We start from the raw sequence: 19645 nt of genomic DNA, 5'->3' as shown, positions 1-19645 counted from the left end.
AAGATGATTCGGATGATTGAGCAGTTGGAACATCTTGACTTCAACATGGATTTCCAACTACAGACGGATTTGATCCTTCAGTCCCTTCCTGAGTCTTTTGGGAATTTTGTGATAAATTTCCATATGACTAGACAGGAATGCACCTTAGCTGGTTTACTCAACATGCTGGTTATTGCCCAAAAGAATATGCCAGGCAATAAAGGAAAAGAGGTAGCTTTGGTTGCATCTTCTTCTACTGGAAAGTCCAACAAGAAGAAGGGCAATAAGAAAAAGAAACCTCAGATTCCTGGTCCTTCTAAGAAAATAGCTAAACAGAAAAGGAAGACTAAAAGCTGATGAAGGCAATAGGAAAGTGTTTCCATTGCCAATAGGAAAGTGTTTCCATTGCCAATAGGAAAGTGTTTCCACTGGCCAGAGTATAGCAATCTAAATGAATGCAATGCCGTGGTGAAAACCAACTCAAGTTCAAAATATATTTGGCACTTAAGGTTATGTCATGTTGCAGAAGATAGGATTACAAAATTGGAGAAAATGGGAATTCTATCCTTATTGGACTCTGAGCCTACTCCAACTTGTGAATCTTGCCTTCAGGGCAAAATGACTAGATCACCCTTTGTTGGACAGGGGCTAAGAGCTGAAAATATTTTGGAGCTAATACATAGTGATGTATGTAGTCCATTTAAAGAAATGGCTAGAGGGGGCTTTCATTATTTTATTACCTTTACTGATGATAAATCAAGGTTTGGGTATTTGTATTTGATGAAATACAAACATGAATCTTTTGAAAAGTTCAAAGAATTTAAATCAAGTAGAAAATCAAACAGAAAGAATATTAAAGCTCTTCGATCGGATCGTGGAGGTGAATATTTGAGTCTTGAATTTGATGAATACTTGAGAGAGCATGGCATTGTTTCTCGGTGACTCCTCCAGAACGCCACGGTGAATGGTGTATCTGAAGGAGAAATCGTACTATTGGATATGGTACGTAGTATGATGAGCTATCTTGATATGCCAATCTCCTTTTGGGGATTTGCATTAGAATCGACTTTGTATATTCCGAATAGGATTCCATCAAAATCGGTTTCTTCCACACCTTATGAGATATGGCATGGAAGAAAACCAAGTCTTAAGCATGTTAAGATTTGGGGTTGTCCAACTTATATCAAAAGGTCAACACCGATAAATTGGAGACCGGATCGTAAAAGGTCGATTTGTTGGATATCCAAAAGATAGTTTTGGATATTATTTTATTTGCCTACTTCACAAAAGTTGTGATAAGTAGAGATGCCACATTTCTTGAACAACAATTTGTCCAAGAAGGAGGCAAAGGAAGGCAAATAGAGTTAGAATTGGAGAATTCTGACCAACCAACAGATCAGATGGATATAGATCCATCTAGTCAACCTATACCCGTTGATGAAACATCTACAGCTGTTCCTCGTAGAACAACCAGGGTATCTCACCCACCAATGAGATATGGTTTTCTTCATGAAGAAGAACAAGAGTTGTCTACTCATGAAGAAGTAGATCATGGAGATGATCCACTTACCTATGAAGAAGCTATATCAGATATAGACTCTTCAAAATGGATCGATGCTATGAAATTCGAGATTGATTCCATGTATAAGAATCAAGTTTGGGATCTTGTTGACCCACCTGAAGGTATTGTACCTATAGGGAACAAATGGGTTTTCAAGAAGAAAATTGGTTCTGATGGAAAGGTAGAGACCTATAAAGCAAGGCTAGTAGCGAAAGGGTTTCGCCAAAGGCAAGGAATCGACTATGGGGAGACTTTCTCGCCTGTTGCCATGCTTAAATCAATTAGGATTTTATTAGCAATAGCTGCGTACTATGATTATGAGATTTGACAGATGGATGTCAAAACAGCTTTTCTCAATGGATACATTGAAGAAAACATTTTCATGGAACAACCTAAGGGTTTTGAATCCCAAAATGGTTCCAAGGTATGCAAGCTAAAGCGATCCATTTATGGGTTGAAACAAGCTTCGAGGAGTTGGAACATCCGTTTTGATGAAGCCATTAAATCCTTTGGTTTTATAAAAAATGAGGATGAGCCATGTGTATATAAGAAGGTTAGTGACAGTGCTATCACTTTCCTTATCTTATATGTGGATGACATACTGTTGATGGGTAATGAAACAGGTATGTTGACGACTATAAAGGTATGGTTGTCAAATACATTCTCCATGAAAGACTTAGGGGAGGCAACCTATATTCTTGGGATTCGCATCTATAGAGATAGAGCGAAACGAATAATTGGTTTATCCCAAAGTCTATACTTGGAAAAGGTGTTAAAGAGGTTTAACATGCTTGATTCCAAGAGAGGATTGTTACCAAGTGAGACATGGTATCCATCTTTCTAAAGAGATGTCTCCAAAGACACTGAAGAAAGAGATAAGATGGCCAGATTCCATGTGCTTGGCTATTGGAAGTTTAATGTATGCAATGTTGTGTACTAGGCCGGATATCGCATATCTTTGTTAGTTTGACTAGCGGTATCAATCCAATCCGTGTTTGGAACATCGATAGTCATCAAGAATATTCTTAAGTACTTGAGAAGAACTAAGGATTTATTCTTGATTTATGGAGTGGAGACTTGCAATTGGATGGTTATCTGATTACGATTTCCAATCAAATATCGATGATAGAAAGTCTACCTCTGGATATGTGTTCATTTGTAATGGAGGTGTAGTCGGTTGGAAGAGTTCCAAGCGAGCATGACCGCAGATTCCACTCTACAGGCTGAGTATATTCTTTGCATCGAGATCTTTGCAAAGGAAGGCTATTTGGATTAAAAGTTCGTGATGAACTTACAGTAGTTCCTTCCATTGAGTTAGCGGTTCCATTACCTGTGACAACAATGGAGTAGTCATCTGAGCTAAGGAACTAAGGTCTCACTCAAAATCCAAACACATAGAAAGGCACTACCACATTATCAGAGATATAGTTGGGCAAGGCGATTTAGCCATGCAGAAAATAGCATCAGCAGAAAATCCAGCTGATCCATTCACTAAGCCTATGTCACGACTCGATTAGACCGACATCTTGAGAAGATAGGTCTAAGATATTGTAATGAATGGCTCTAGTGCTAGTGGGAGATTGTTAGTAGTATGCCCTAGAGCATATCATTTAGTATGTATCTTGTACATATTTTATTAATAAATGGCATTTCCACTTTTCTGTTTATATAATATATTTATGTGTAATAGAAAAGGTCCATTGATATTTTGTTAGAAATATTATTCTTAAGTTGTTAAGAATATGAGTGACAATATTTCTAGCACAAAGTATCATAAATAGGTTCACAATCGAGGATACTTCATAATAAGGACACGACTTATCCAGAAAGATTGTATTCATGTTTGTTCCCAAGTTACTTATATGAGATATAAATAAGATGGAATGGTGAGTCTCATGCCATTTAACAAACATGATAGGCACTTATAAATGATAAGTAGGCCGAACCAGTGACACTTATGACAAGCACATGGAGTTTACTCTTGTCAATGTTTTGTCATAAATCATATTAGTGCATATAATCTTTAGACCTGAGATAGCACAGTTATCTTGTATATAGGTAGTTTGAGTTTGATACTGCTTTCATACTTGTACTGTGTATGGGTATATGGGCATGTGTTGGCTCCTACTAGTTATATATGGAGGTAGGTGTTGATCAAGATGGAATCTATTCCTCTAAGTAAATAGAGATAAAATCCTATGTTCATTTAATTGTTCTTGATGTTTCAAGTTCCTGGCCAGGACATATAGATTTATTCAAAAAAGAGTTTCTGATGAGAAAATCTTTTTAATCAAGAACTGGAATTAAAAGAGAACATTATATTCATAGCAAATGGAGTTTGACATAAACCATGACTCGGCTTGAGTTGGGATTTTGTATGAGAGAGATTCTAGTGCATGGTAACATATGATTATAGGTTCATTTAAGGTAAACCTTATTACTAATTGGGTGGCCATGGCATGCTATGCTAGGTGTTAACCATGGTCTATGAGGTTCATAAAATGATTTAGAGAAATCATTTATGGTAAGAAAGAGTTCTGATGATATTAAGAGTTGATATCATGTCTCATTGCCAATTAGTGATGAGCCTAGTAAGTCACACACATACACAAGTTATCACCTATTTAAATATTATTTAATTAATTAATTAAAGAGTTTAATTGATTAATTAAATAGGTTTGGTTTGCAATTAGATTGCAAAGTCCCTAGCATTACTTGAAACCAAATCTAGATTATTGGATGTATAATATAAGTTAAATTTATATTTAAAGTGTTTAAATATGAATTTAATTAATGAGAAATTAATTAATAGAGATTAATTAATTAATTTATATTTGATATAAATTAATTAGAAGAAGAAAATAATTATTTTGGGTTGAGAACTCAAAATTAAGACACGAGGCATTTTGGTCATTTTGCAGTGTGACACGTGGCACCATGAGATGGTGACACATGGCATAACACATAAGCTTGCCAAATGTTTTTTTTTAATCATGTAAGATGATTAAAATCAAGATTAAATATAGGTTTGACACTTGGCACAATGTGATTGGGTCACTTAAACCTAGAGCTAATCAAAGGGTGACATGTGGCAAGGGTTTAATGTGTTAACCTAGCTATTTAAGTGTTGTTATGAGAAAATAAAACACAACCAGCAGCCACACTCCTTTGTCACGCCACTTTGAGGGTTTTTATCTCTTCTTCTTCATCTTTTATCAATTCAAAGAGATTGATGGCTAATCTCTTGAATTAAGAACACTAGAAATTGTTTCTAGTGTTGCTTACATCTTTAATCTCTTAAAAGCGTAACTTGATTTTCTAATTAATAGAAAAAGCTTTAGAAGCTATTCAAGGGCTGCCATAGGTGTTCTTGGTGTGGACAAGCTAGAGGGACAACATCCGTGTCACGAAGACGAATCTCAAAGCGCGAGACATTGCGATTGCATCAAGAGGTTAGTGTAATCGTTATTGATTTAATCTAGGGTTCTAAAATTAATCTGATTAATTTAAAAATCTTAAATGGCAAATACAGATCCAAAAACATATTAAAAGAGTTTTAATATGTTGTTTATCATTGAAATCAAATAGATAAAAATAAATCTTGCATGATGCATGTGACCCTAGGTGAAAATTTTTGAATTCAATGGTATAAACTTGTGTTTTTCACGCTTCCGTTCCTTCAATTTGCACACATGGAACAGCAAGTGAACTGACTATGCTAGCACTAACATATGAATGGGTTAAACCCGGATCAAACAATACAAATACTTCTTAATCAGAGATAGAGAATGTACCAGCTACCACATTGGAAGTCTCAGCCTCTTCTCGCTGTCTCATCATGTAAACTCTGGCTGAAGCACTTCCTTGTGCTGATTGACCAATCGTATTCGATCGCTGACGGTGCCTCTTCCTCTACCTCTTCCTCTGCCAAATGACTGTGAACCTCTAGGGACAGGACTCTGAATAGATCCCTCGGCAGTAGTAGGAGCTGGACCATATCTCGGAGATGGAGTACTAGTGTAGTCTTTAGCCATATGGCCTTGCCTGCACAGTTAAAACAGGCTCCAGTGGCCCAGTAGCATTCCCCCTCATGAATCTTGCCACAAGTCTCACAGGCGCAGTGCATGTGAACCCACCGATCATTGCGACCAGACCTAGGGGGTCTCTATCCAGAGAATCGGCCCCTACCAAATCTTCCACCTCAACCCCTGCTGGGTCCACTAAATTTCTTCTTCTTTCCAGAGGTACCACTAGAACTCGACTCTACTGACCTTTCCCCCTTGTCTTTCTCTGATTTCTCAGCTTTTTCTTATTTTTCTTTTACTGGGGTTGCTTCTGATTCAATTCTCTCCAGCTCAAGTGCTTGAGACATAAGTTCTGAAAAATTACTGTGTCTGAATCCCACTACTTGCATCCTTATACTGGACTTCAAACCAGTCTCAAATCTCTTGCATCTTGCCTTGCTGGTAGTAAGGAGACTCCCAGCATAGTGACTTAAGCGAGAGAACTCCCTCTCATACTCTGTTGCCTTGTTTTAAACTCAAAAATTCTTGCAATTTCTTATCAACATATGCATCTGGGATGTATTTCTGTCTGAATTCTCTGATGAAGTCATCCCAGTCAGCACTGTTGGTTCAGCCAAGCTGTGGGGGATGGTCTTCCACCAATCATACACATCCCCTTGCAATGGCGACACAGAATACTCAAACTTCAGTTCATCTTGGCAGTGCAGCTTCTTAAAAACTCTGTCCATTCTTTCAAGCCATTGCTCTGCCTCTAAAGGATCCACTATACCCTTAAATTCTGCAGCCCCATACTTCAGTAATTTATCATACTGTCTGGCTGGAGGCAGTGGTTGTGCCATAGGTGTTTGGGCTGGAGCTTGAGTAGGCATACCCCCAGCCATTTGTTGAAACATCGCAGCCATCTGCTGTGCAAACTGTGCAGGAAACTACGGCATTTGCAGGGTTGGTGCTACAGATCCACTAACATTCTGCAAAGCTGGGGCTTCCCCTTGTGCCTCAACTTCAACAGACTGCTCAACTGAGTGATCCCCTTCTCCCATCTCAGTCTGAAGTTAGGGTATCTCCTGAACAAGTAACACAAGGAGATTTCTCTCCGTTAGTTCATATTCAAGATGTAATGCACTATATGTAACAATTATGGACATTGAGCAGTTGTACTTAACAAGAAAGACACAAATTCTCAAGTTAAAAAATACTTCAAAAATTTTTGCTCTGATACCACTAAAACATGTCACACCTTACTCCTCTGTAAGGCATAACATGATCCCATAGAATACCTAATGAACTACCGCACTTCATCTACCGATAACTCATTAAGTACCCTACAAGGGATTTTAAAACAATTTTCTTATTTTTGATAAGTGGTGAGCATTTTCTAATAGGTATTTAAAACATTTAATTAAAATTAAAACTAGTTAATATTTTTAGTCCATTTTAATTTTCCGCAAATTTTATAAAAATTTTGCCAGAGTTCCGTCTGTATTTTGAGAAAACAGTTCTTCAAATACCTGAAAAAAAAACACTTCCAATAATTTTTCAACCACTGCTTCAAATGCATACTCAATCTCAACCAATTGCTCAACACATTTATCAACTTTCAAATTTCAAATCCACTATCCAATGATCATCAAAATACCAGCAATCCAGTTCATTCAAATTAAATAAAATAGTTCCATTCATAATTCATTAAGGATAAAACAATTTATAAACATCCTTACAAAATTTACATTAAGAGAATTTCAAACTAAAATTTATTACAAACTTTACACAAGCTTTATACAAACTCCTCAAGACCGAATTTAAATGTCCATACATTTATGTGCACTACATACATCAAAAGAAATATTTACAGTTATGGTATAAATTATACTCGTTAACTTCAAGCTGATAGATCCTCAATCCTCAGCAGCTTAGTCTACTGCTCCTTGAGTCTCTATATCTGCGACAGCAATAAAAGCTATCGCTGAGTACTAAGACTCAGTGGTGCACAACATAATAAAATAATCTTTATGCAGAACTTAAATCACATTTATTCGAAAATTTGACTGAACATGAGAATTAAATACAAATCATGCATTATGAGATTTTAATCCCAAACAATTTCATTTTGAAGTATCAAATCACATTTCATAAAACCCACAGTTAGTTCATGCCATTCGAAATAAATAGAATCTCAATAGCCAGAGGCTAAAGAGAAATCACATCACAAGGCTAGCTAGCTCAAATATATGGATATCCATTCACATCCTCTTCTACTGGCACACCTTAACACTTCTCCAGAGAAGGAATCAAAATTTGAAACTAATTATCCCCACTAGTCATGCTAGTGAGGTGTTCAAATATATGGTCATGACACTGTGGTTTCAAAACTTATCTTAACAATTTGCTAAACATTGTCATTTCAAATATACACAGTAACTTTCACAATTTAAATCAAAACATCATAAATAAGGTCACAATACTTTCAACAATTCAAAGCAAAAGTAAAATAAATATTTCATTCACTTAATCAATGAATTTTAAAGCATAGTGATGTTGTGCACAAAACTCTTGGCCTTGACTTAGTTCATCGGGTTCTTTCCCGGTATTCTTTTCAACTGAAACACAATTTTACAATGTTTCAGTACCATAACTTAGCATAAATCCAAAAATAAATTTAACTTCACTTTTACCTAGCTCTTACGTGTTAAACTCGACGTTCCTTAAATTTTTGTGTTTCGAGTTACTATTCACTATACTATTCAAGTCAAATTGTTGACTTTCTAAGGCTTAAAAGGTATGGGAATTCCAACTTCACCCACATACCCCATTTTGGCCACTAAATTTGTTGGGTTTGGTTGTTTTTTCAAATTCTAAGTCTTTTTAGGCAAATTTGATAAATTTCAGTTTTGGGGTCTAAGGTTGCACTATTCCATTGGTCACTTTTCTGTTAAAATTTGGCAAAACTTCCTGCATAGAAAATGTTCCCTATTGTCTTAAGTTTATTCTCCTTTTTGAATCACTCCAATTGGAGTTTTGTAGCTCAAGTTATAACCATTTAAACCATCACTGCCGGATTGGACACAACCCAAAATTCTGGGCAATTTTCTGTGCTGGCAGTTTTAGGTCACCAACTTGGGGTGGCCAAATGACTTGGTTGCTGGAAGAATTTGGGTTTATGTTCTTTATGAAAGTTTTAGGTCTATATCTCATCTAACCACTAGTAAAATTTCAGGTCATTTTGACCTGCCTAGCTCAAGTTATGGCCAAATGAACAAACACTGATCATTTGGTCATTTTGTACAGAGGCAGACTGTGATTTTTCAACTTTGGTCAATTTGTTCACTAGGTTTTGGTCACTTTTTGGGCATGCTTCCTAAATAAAAATTGTGTCATTTAGTGTCTATTTTCATCCCAATTGGTCCCATACCAATTGGACTTGTAAAATTTCATTTTTGGTACCTCAAAAGAAATTTGGTCATGCTGCTCCATCTGAATTTGGCCTTAACTCCCACCATTCCAACACACTTCATTTGGTCACAAATGACCATTTTTCACTTCACATTAGGTCAAATACATCATTTACCACTTCCTCACATTTTTGGTCTCTAAACTCTAAGTCCAAAACCCTAGTTCACAATTTCTTTACATTTAACCAAATCTAAACATTTCAATCTCACTACCACATTCACATAAGCTTGCCTAACATATTAAATTCAATCAAAACACATGCTTTTCATCACAAACCCTAGCTACTAGAATTTCCATCTAGTCCTCCAACAATTAATTTCTTTTCATTTTAAGCATATTTCCATGTTCTTCATGCTATAAATACTTAAATTAAACTATAATTTCCAAGTTTAGCTACTAACCTTGAATGCAAAATTTTCAATCTCCCTTTTCTTAATTTTCTCCTTCTTTCTTTCCCTTGAATCTTCTTTTCTAGTTTCCTAACAAACTTTAACCATGGTAAGACAATTTTCTATGTTGGGATTTTGTAGTCTTCAAGCTCAAAGATGAGCTTCAATGGTAGTTTTTGGTGAGGAAGGGAGGAAAGAGATGGGTCACGTCTTTTTTTAAAGAAGATGACTTTATTTATTTTTCTTTTCTTTTCTTTTCTTTTCCTTTATGTCTTAGGAAGACCAAAAATTCCAATTAATTAAATATATTAATTATTATTTTTATGGCATCATGCATGATGTCATGCATGATGTCATGCATGATGTCATCACCTTTTTAACTTTTTCATTTTCTTTTTTTTTTCTATTTATTTTTCTATTAGTTCTTTAATTTAATTCTCGATTCTGAAATTTTCTTTTCTCCGATTTTATTTGACAGTTAGGTCAGGAGTCAGCTCTCAGGGTTAATTGACTAAATTGCCTCTCGCCGGTTCATCCCGATTTGGAAATAATCCAATATTTCTTCCGACTCCCTGACCTAATTATTTGACCGGCTTAACAGTTCTTTTTTGCGATTTTCTCTTTTCCACTGTGTTCGTCATGGTCCTAAGGATTGCGGCGTCACATTTTACAGTTCGAAATTTGTGTTTAAATCGACTTCACAGTTGTTCCCGGGAAGGTCACCCATCGCTGTGACTCTCGGCTCGTTTAACTTCTTATGTTCTGTTTTTCTTATTTATGCTTAACTAATTGACAATTACTAATTGTTTGTGTTTATAGCTTATCTAGTTGTCTTAAGTGTGATTCTAATCCCCTTAATTGTCCAGACCGACACTGGTCACCGAAATAGTGAAATATACCAGGCTATACAAATGAGGGTGTTACATTAACCACATGACATAGCTCCTTTACATGTCCATATTCAAACCTTTATACACATATACATGCTGCCACAACAAGCACCATAATTCAACAATATAATTCCATAAACCAAATTATGAAACAACACATTTTGATCTATACTTCAAAGTTGCCGATTTGTACATCTCTTTCAATTAGTTTCCAAGCTTCCAAAATCATACCTTACACATAGAATTCAAGTACCATACAATCAAACCTATAAATCATCATTCAAACCACTATTTTCATGCAAGTATAAACTGTTCTTATTGAAGTTCCATGGCTACCAAAATGTACCTCTCCATTAACTCATCAAACTTCAAAAATCCTTCCACAAATCAACTACCCACAACACCCATTCAAAGTTTAGTGAAACAAAAATTAAAACTACATACTTACCACTTTTGAAATTCTTCAAAACCTCACCAAAACTTAATTTTCTTGTTGCCTATCTACTGCCCAAGTTGTGTAGAACAACTTTAGTGAAGGAAAATATAAGGATCATGGCTTGAAGATAAAGGAGTGAAGCTTGCATGGAGCTTGGAAGCTTCGGCCATGGAGGTTTTCTTTCAAGGGAATTTCGACTGGTTTTGGGAGGTTGAAGAAGATGAATTATTTTTGCCACAATAGGTTTAGTGGTCCTTTTAAGTGGAGTTAGTGGAGCACCATCACCCATTTTAATGTTTATTTATTCTAAAGTTTCCAAATTATCACATTTAACTCCTAGCTTTTGCTATTTAAATTAGGTACTACCAATTTAATTTTTCAAGACATTTTCCAAGTGTAACATCATTTATTTTTAATGGACATTTAGGTCAAAAGACAACTCAGGGTGTCAAATGACCACAATGCCCCTGTTTGGGTTGCATTCCTGATTTTTCGATAACACCGAGTTTTGTTGTTTTCTCGATTTCTCATTTTTCTTTGTACTAATTAATTAATTTTTCTTTGATATTTCTAATGATATTTATGCTTCGATAGATGTTTATTTAAGTCTTAAAAATACTTTCCAGGGTTCCCCACAGTCCAGGGCTAGTCAACGGTCTACGCCATAACTTCCCGGTGTGGTCACCCATCGCTAGGGTTCTCAGCTCGTTTAACTTGGTTACATTTCATTGCTATTATTTTTCCTTTGTTTTTCTTATATTTTCTTTTCTTGTATTTCATTATTTTATATCTCCTCACTCATATCTAAGTTTAGTTCTAGGCATCCTAGCTGTCCGGACAACACTGGTCACTAGAACAGTAAAACACACTACCGAACATAGGGGTGTTACAATTAAGTGTGTGTCTAAATGGGATTAGTGGGTATTTTTAAATGACATCATTATGATGCCATAATTGTCATAAATTTCCATTCCTTTTTCCTTTTTTTTCTTATTTTCATTTCTCATTTTTAATTAAATTTTTAGCAATATTTATTCATATTTTTGGACATAAACCTCACTCACTTAAATGGACAAGTTGGTCAAAAATTATCTCTGAAGGTGAAATGACCAAAATGCCCTTCGTTTCACTTATCAAGCTAAAATTGTCTATACTAATTTATAAAATTCTCTAAGCATTTTCTTGGTATTTTAATGCCATCTAAAGCTCAATAACTCTTCACTGGAGTCTCAAAAATTATTTCACAGGGTTTCCCCTTAGGTGTAGGGTCAACAACTGTCTTTACAGTCACTTCTCGTTAGGTTACCCATCCCTAGGCCACCGGTTCATTTAACCTTATTGTATTTTATTTCTAAAATTTTTTCATAATTTTTCTTATCATCATTTAGGTTATTGATGACTCCTCACTCTAGTTTAAATATAGTTTCAGGCATTCTGGCTCTTTAGACAACCATTGGTCACCAAAACAGTAGAACGTATAGACTATCTAAAGTGAGGATGTCACAATTCTTCCCCTCTAACAAAAATTTCGTCCTTGAAATTTACCTGATGTACGTAGTTGAAGATCTGCTACCTCCTTGCTTCTTCATTTCCCCGTGTTGCCTCTTCATTGTCTGGACCTGACTCCTGTTAAGCCTTCAGAGCATATAGCCTCCTCTGAGGGCAATCCTTCAGAAAATGGTCCATGGCCCCACATCTATAACAGGCTCCAATCAACCCCCTACATTCACCTTTATGCCACTTGTTACAATGGCCACACTTTCTTGGGGTAGAACTTCTCACTACTAATCTTGGTGTACTCACTACTGGTGTCTCTGGCTGACCTCTTCTGGATATGAGTCTAGGCCTCTCATTATTTTATGTCTCCTATGTTCGATAGTACGTTCTACTGTTCCAGTGACCAGTGTTGTCTGAACAGTTAGGATGCCTAGAACTACACTTAGATATGAGTGAGGAGACATCAAATAATGAAATACAAGATAAGAAAATACAAGAAAAGCAAAGGAAAAATAATAGCAATGAAATGTAACCAAGTTAAATGAGCCGAGAACCATAGCGATGCGTGACCGCACCGGGAAGTTGCGGCGTGGACCGTTGACTAGCCCTGGACCGCGGGGAACCCTGGAAAATATTTTTAAGACATAATTAAAGACCTATTGAAGTATAAATATCATTAGAAATATCAAAGAAAAATTAATTAATTAGTACAAAGAAAAACAGGAAATCGAGAAAATGATAAAACTCGGTGTTACCGAAAAATCGTGAATGCAACCCGAACAGGGGCATTGTGGTCATTTGACACCCCGGGTTGTTTTGACCTAAATGTCCATTAAAAATAAATGATATTACACTTGAAAAATGTCATGAAAAATTAAATTGGTGGTACATAAATTAAATAGCAAAAGATAGGAGTTAAATGTGGGAATATGGAAACTTTAGAATAAACAAACATTTAAATGGGTGATGGTGCTCCACTAACTCCACTTAAGTGGACCACTAAACCTATTTTGGACAGAAAACTTCATCTTCTTCAACCTTGCCAAAAACCAGCCGAAATTTCCCTTGAAAGAATCCTCCATGGCCGTCCATGGCCAAGCTCCATTCTCCCATGATCCAAGCCAATTTCCTTACACTTTCCTTCACTAAAATTGTTCTACACAACTTTCGCAGTGGATAGGCAGCAAGAAAATCAAGTTTTGGTGAGGTTTTGAAGAATTTCAAAAATGGTAAGTATGTATTTTTTATGCTTGTTTCATTAAACCTTGAAGGGATGTTATGGGTAGTTGAATTGTGGAAGGATTTTTAAATTTTGATGAGTTAAGGGAGAGGTACATTTTTGGTAGCCATGGAACTTCAATAAGAGCAGTTTATCCTTGCATGTAAATGGTAGATTAAAGTGTTGACGTAAGTGTTTATGTGTGTAGGATTAAATTGGATAATGTATACTAAATGTATGTGTGATAGTACACTTGATTTTGGAAGCTTGGAAACTAATTGAAGAAGATGTACAATCGGCAACTTTGAAGCGTAGATCAAAATGTGTAGCTTTATGGTTTGGTTTATGAAATTATGTTATTGAATTATGGTGCTTGTTATGGCAGCATGTATATGTGTATAAAGGTTTGAATGTGGACATGTAAATGAGCTATATCATGTGGTTAAATTGTTTGTAATTGGACTTGGAAAATTTTGTACTATAATGTGCATATTGAGAATGGTTATAAGCTGCCAAAATGACCAAAAATGTGTTTTGAAATGTGTTTATGTTATGGTACAAACCAGAAATGACATGAAGGAAATGACTTGGTAAGCATAGGATATGTAATTGGTAAAGGGTGAACAATGTACAATAGGGCAGTGTATGTTTTGGCTTAGAACCTTAAGTGTGTGACTCCAATTGGTATGAGACCAATTGGAGGTGAAACTAGGCACAAAATGTGCCAACTTTCATGAAGGAAGCTTACCAAAATTCTGCTTGGAAGGTGACTTGAAAAATGACCAAATCCGGATTAGTGCTTTGAAAGCCTAAAAATTGACAATTTGGGCAGCAGTTAGTTTTTTTCCATAACTCACTCAAAACAGGTCCAATTGACCTGAAATTTTTACCAAGAATAGTTTAGACATATATCTACAATTCTTATGTCGACACCAAAGCCCAGAAATGGCCAGAACCAAGCCAAATTGCTTGCACAAATTAAGGTCGAAAAACTGGCCGAACCAAAAGTGACCTAAAAATGACCTAAAGCTACCATTTTGGTATATTCTGTCTAGCATTGGTAGATTGACCATAACTTGGTCTACATAACTCAGAATCACCTGAAATTTTGCCCCGCGTGCAATAAGAGATAGACCTACAAGTTTGTAGTTTTGACCAAAACTCGAAAACCGAGGGAACTAGGTCATCTGGCTAGGTCAAATTAGTATACCGGAATCTGAAAAATTGCAATAAAATGCAATATACATGAAAATGAATTTAGTAACATGTACCAACACTAAAAGGCCATTAAATATGACACATTGGTAACATTAAAACCTAATTCACCTAGACTGCATCGAGGGTCAACACCTTAGGTTGACTAAGGAAATAATGGAATTCAATAAATTAAGTATTAAGCCTTATTGTTAGAGACGGTTTAAATGAGTACTGAAACACTTAAAATTGTGTTTCTCAGTTAGCAAAAACTCATGGAAGGGGAAGGAAACACTGAGTCAGAGCCAAGAGACAGTTATCAGAAATTTGTGCACAACAGTTATTTCTTTTGAAATTTTCAATTGAAATAAATTATGACTATTTGTATATTATTGTTTTAAATTATGAAAAATTGTTTGAATGATATTTGATGGATACTTATTGATTGAAAAGCATTGTAAATGGTTTGAAACCACAGCTATCATGTATATTGATTGAATTCCTCGCTAGCTTGTCTAGTGGGATGAATTGAATTCCCTCTTTGGCTGAAGTGCTGAGGTGTGTGCCTATTGAGGATGAATAGAATGAGTACTCATATTATTGCTAGCTAGCTATGTTATTCCTCACTAGCCATCGGCTTTTGGGATGAATTGAATTCCTCACTAGCCATCGGCTTTTGGGACGAATTGAACTTTGGAACATGATTAAGCTGTGTGTATGATTTATTGATATTTATTGTGATATTGTGAAATGGAGTTTAAATTCTTTATGGCATTCACTGTCTTTGAATTTAACTATGGTTTTAAGTATCCACTATTTATATGACTTATGAATTGTGATTTAAAGTTGTATTTGGTTAATGTTGTGCACCACTGAGACAATGGCTCAGTGATAGCTTTTCATTGCTGTCGCAGGTAGACAGACTGACAGGGCAGCAGACTAGGCTACAAGTACTACACTGAGAGATCATCGGGTATATTGATTATACCGTATTTTGCATTTTGTGTTGTAAAGTATGTTCACTATATGTTTATAGTGTTCTTGGTTTTGAGCAGTTGTAGATTAAAATTGTACATTGAAGTTGTAAAATAAATTGTGAATTATTTTGGCTTGTAAAATTTGTAATATATTTCTTTTATCTCAGCCTTTGAATATACTGAAAAATTATTATAGATTTGAGTTGACAAATGTTGAGAAACATACTGTGTTGATTAAATGTTGGAGTTTGGGATTGAGAAATATATTTAAAGTGCTTTTTACAGGTTTTTGAAGAACTGTTTTATTCAAAATACAGATGGCACTCCGCCAAAATTTTTACAGAAATTATTAATAATTCAAATGTGTTAGCTGTTTCACTTCAGTTTAAAAAAAATTTTTTAACACCTGTAAATAGTGCTCACCACTGTAAAAAGAAGTAAGAAAAGTTTTAAAATCCCTTGTAGTGTATTTAATGGGTTATCAGTAGACGAAGTTCGTAATTCATTAGGTATACTACGGGATCATGTTATGCCTTACAGAGGGGTAGGTTGTGACACTACTTCCTATATCACCCAAAGGTGTAACATGGCTTTCTCCCTTTTCCTCTATAGCTCTTTGTGAATTGGGATCCATACCTTAACCTATAATAACTAAAGAAAATAGATCTACATTAGTGTCACCTTGACTCTTATGAATGCAATGCATGTTATGCACACAATCTTATTCTATCTATCTATGCCTAGGAACGCCTAAATCGTGCTCTGATACCAATAAATGTAACACCCCTCACCCATCTACAGTGTAGCCGAGAAAGGCACGTCACACTCGATGCTGGAGCACCCTTTCTTATCTTACTTTATTCCTTTAATAATTTTGAATTTGTTATATTTTAAAATAAATTATAGTCAAAGGAGAAACCGACGGAGTTTCCACTATTTTATTGCCATTTGACGTATTTCACTGTTTACCTATTTAAAAATTTCAACAAAAATTTCCAGTAATAATCTCATTCCCATACAATTCCATTCATGCTTAATTCATATATAAAAGTTCTCAAATTTCATTAAAATACATGATTTACAAAATAATTGTGCAAATTCATAATTTATATAATATACAAATTAATTACAGATGCAAAAGCCAATTTGTTTATTTACAACATATACATATTAATTACAATTTCCTAGTTTGCATTACCACATAAAAAATATTTATAATATACAAAATACATGACATGATTTATATGGGTCCTATCTACATGCAGTGCTGAGGAGGTGACAACTTTGGACACTTTGCAGATCTGGACTTTAAAATCCCAGTCTAATGTCCACTCGACTTTATCTTCAGTACTTGTGCAAGGAAATAATCCATCACGCTAAGCATTTTTGCTTAGTGGTGCAATAATATAATGAAGAAATAATATACAAGTAAAGATAGAAATAAAACATAATTTGGGTCATCCAGAATTAATTCAATCTCATACAAAATTTCTAATATTAACTATCTTTTATTCTAATTTGTTTATTTCTCATTGAAGGTACTTAATACATAAATTTACAGTAATAATATACAATATAAAAATAATCTAAAAATATTAAATTTATGCTTCTATTATTATGTAAGACACATTTTCAATGTTTATTTAAACTATAATTCTTTTGCAAATCTTTTTATCACTTTCTCAATACTTTTTAGGTTCCCTTAGATCATTTCATAATGATTGAAATTCTTAGAGTTATTTCATAATAGATAAATTTTAATATTAATCTAGTTCATTTCAGGTCTTTCTAATAAATAATTTCTTAGAGCTAATGTAATTTATTTCAAGTTTTTTTGACTCGTTTATTTAATTTCTAATATTTTAATTTCTAATATTCTTAATTTATTTCACTGCCCAAGTAACCTATAACAGGCTGACTAAACTGGATAAGTGAGTTACTGGGCACTGGACACCGTGGTGTCTCGGACCGTCATACCATGGGACATGAAATACGGAATGTCAACCACGTATGCAATCAGTATGGCTAAAAAGCCATGGTAACAGATAGTCAGATAATCGGGCATATAAGCCATGAATATGGACATAAAGCCAGAAATACAGGCATAAAGCCTTACGCAGTACTGCTAAAATAGTACCTTATTAGCATGTCAATCTATCCAGTCTGACACACGTGTCTAAGCAATACATGGGCACATAGTACCATTAAGTGTTCATAAATTTCATTATTTCCTTATATGTTCTAATTATAATTTCTAGCATTTTAATCTTTTTCATAATAGAAACATAAATCTCCAAGTTTAATATTTACCTAATTTATGCATTCATCATAATTTATATATTCATTATATTATCCATATGGATCACAATTCAAAACAATAATTCTCATCTACCATTGTACTTAAAACATTTTTCCTTTCTCATTTATACATTTGAAAATCTACTTATGTAATTACAAATTTTATATTTCAAGTTGAATTACTAATATTTTATGAATTTTATTTGTGATAGCCATATAAGCCCTAACTACCTATTCACATCTATTAGGTGACTTACTTTTCATGTTTCAAGCAATCCATGAACATTTCATGGATTTCAAATTTATGGCCTTAATTTCACTCTAATAATTTTGACTAAGATATATAGTCTACATTTGTCATACAATTCTAAGCATTTAAGCTTAGAATTGGTTCTAGGTCTTCATCTTAATTTGCCAATTATTTTGATTACTATTGAAGGAGCGAAAGCATGAAAAACATAAGTTTAGATCATTGAATTCAAAAATTTTTCTTCTAGGGTCTCATGCATCATGCAAGATTCATTTTTATTTATTTGATTTCAATGATAAACAGTATATTAAAACTCTTTTAATATATTTTTGGATCTACATTTGTCATTTAAGATTTTAGAATTAACAGATTAATTCATTAGAATCCTATATTAGATCAAGAACAAGTGCACTAACCTTTTGATGCACTGCAGTTGTGTTTGGCACCTTTTGGATGCGCCTAGGACACCAGATGTCCCTCTAGCTTGTCCACACCAAGATCACCAATGGCAGCCCCTTGACTAGCTTCTCAAGCCTTTCCAATCAATTAGAAATTCAGGTTTTGCCTTTAGAGAGATTATACAAAGCTGATTCTAATGCAAATCCCCAAAAGGAGATTGGCATATTAGTATAGCTCATCATACTATGCATTATATCCAATAGGGTACGATTTCTCCTTTCAGATACACCATTCAGCTGTGGTGTTCCTGGAGGAGTCAGTTGGGAAACAATGCCATGCTCTCTCAAGTATTCACCTCCACGATCTTATCGAAGAGCTTTAATACTTTTTCTTGTTTGATTTTCTACTTCAGATTTAAATTCTTTGAACTTTTCAAAGGATTCATATTTGTATTTCATCAAATACAAATACCCAAACCTTGATTTACCATCAGTAAAGGTAATAAAATAATGAAAACCACCTCTAGCCATTTCTTTAAATGGACCGCATACATCACTATGTATGTGACACCCCTTACCCGTCTACTGTGTAGCCGAGCAAGATATGCCACACAGTGTACCGGAACACCCTATTTTAATTTAATCATTTTTATTCTTCCTAATTTTTTTTTTCATAGTTATGGAGTATAATTTGTGAAATATAATTCATTTCAGTCATTTATTGAAGTCATAAATTTATTTGAGGTTCCGCAAATTTTATAGAAAATCCGGCAGAGTACCGGCTAAAAATGGAGAAAACAGTTCTTCGGAACCTGTTAAAAACACTTCCAATAATCATTTCCAATCATTCTCAAACTCCAATAATGATCAAAATCTCAATATTTTCCACAATATTTCCATTTCTCAATCATTCATTTCTCATGGTATTCATATATAAGCAATAAATAAATACTCAATTTTTCCATTCATAAACACAATTTTCACTATTTACATTAATACCAAAATACATTACATAAGTTTCAATTACATATGAGAAAATAAAAGTTAATTACAAAACATCAAAATAAAACCTAGTGTCCTAC

This window comes from Hevea brasiliensis, chromosome 2 (genome assembly GCF_030052815.1).
Source record: "Hevea brasiliensis isolate MT/VB/25A 57/8 chromosome 2, ASM3005281v1, whole genome shotgun sequence".
Classification (NCBI taxonomy): domain Eukaryota; kingdom Viridiplantae; phylum Streptophyta; class Magnoliopsida; order Malpighiales; family Euphorbiaceae; genus Hevea; species Hevea brasiliensis.
This window is presented reverse-complemented; position numbering follows the sequence as displayed.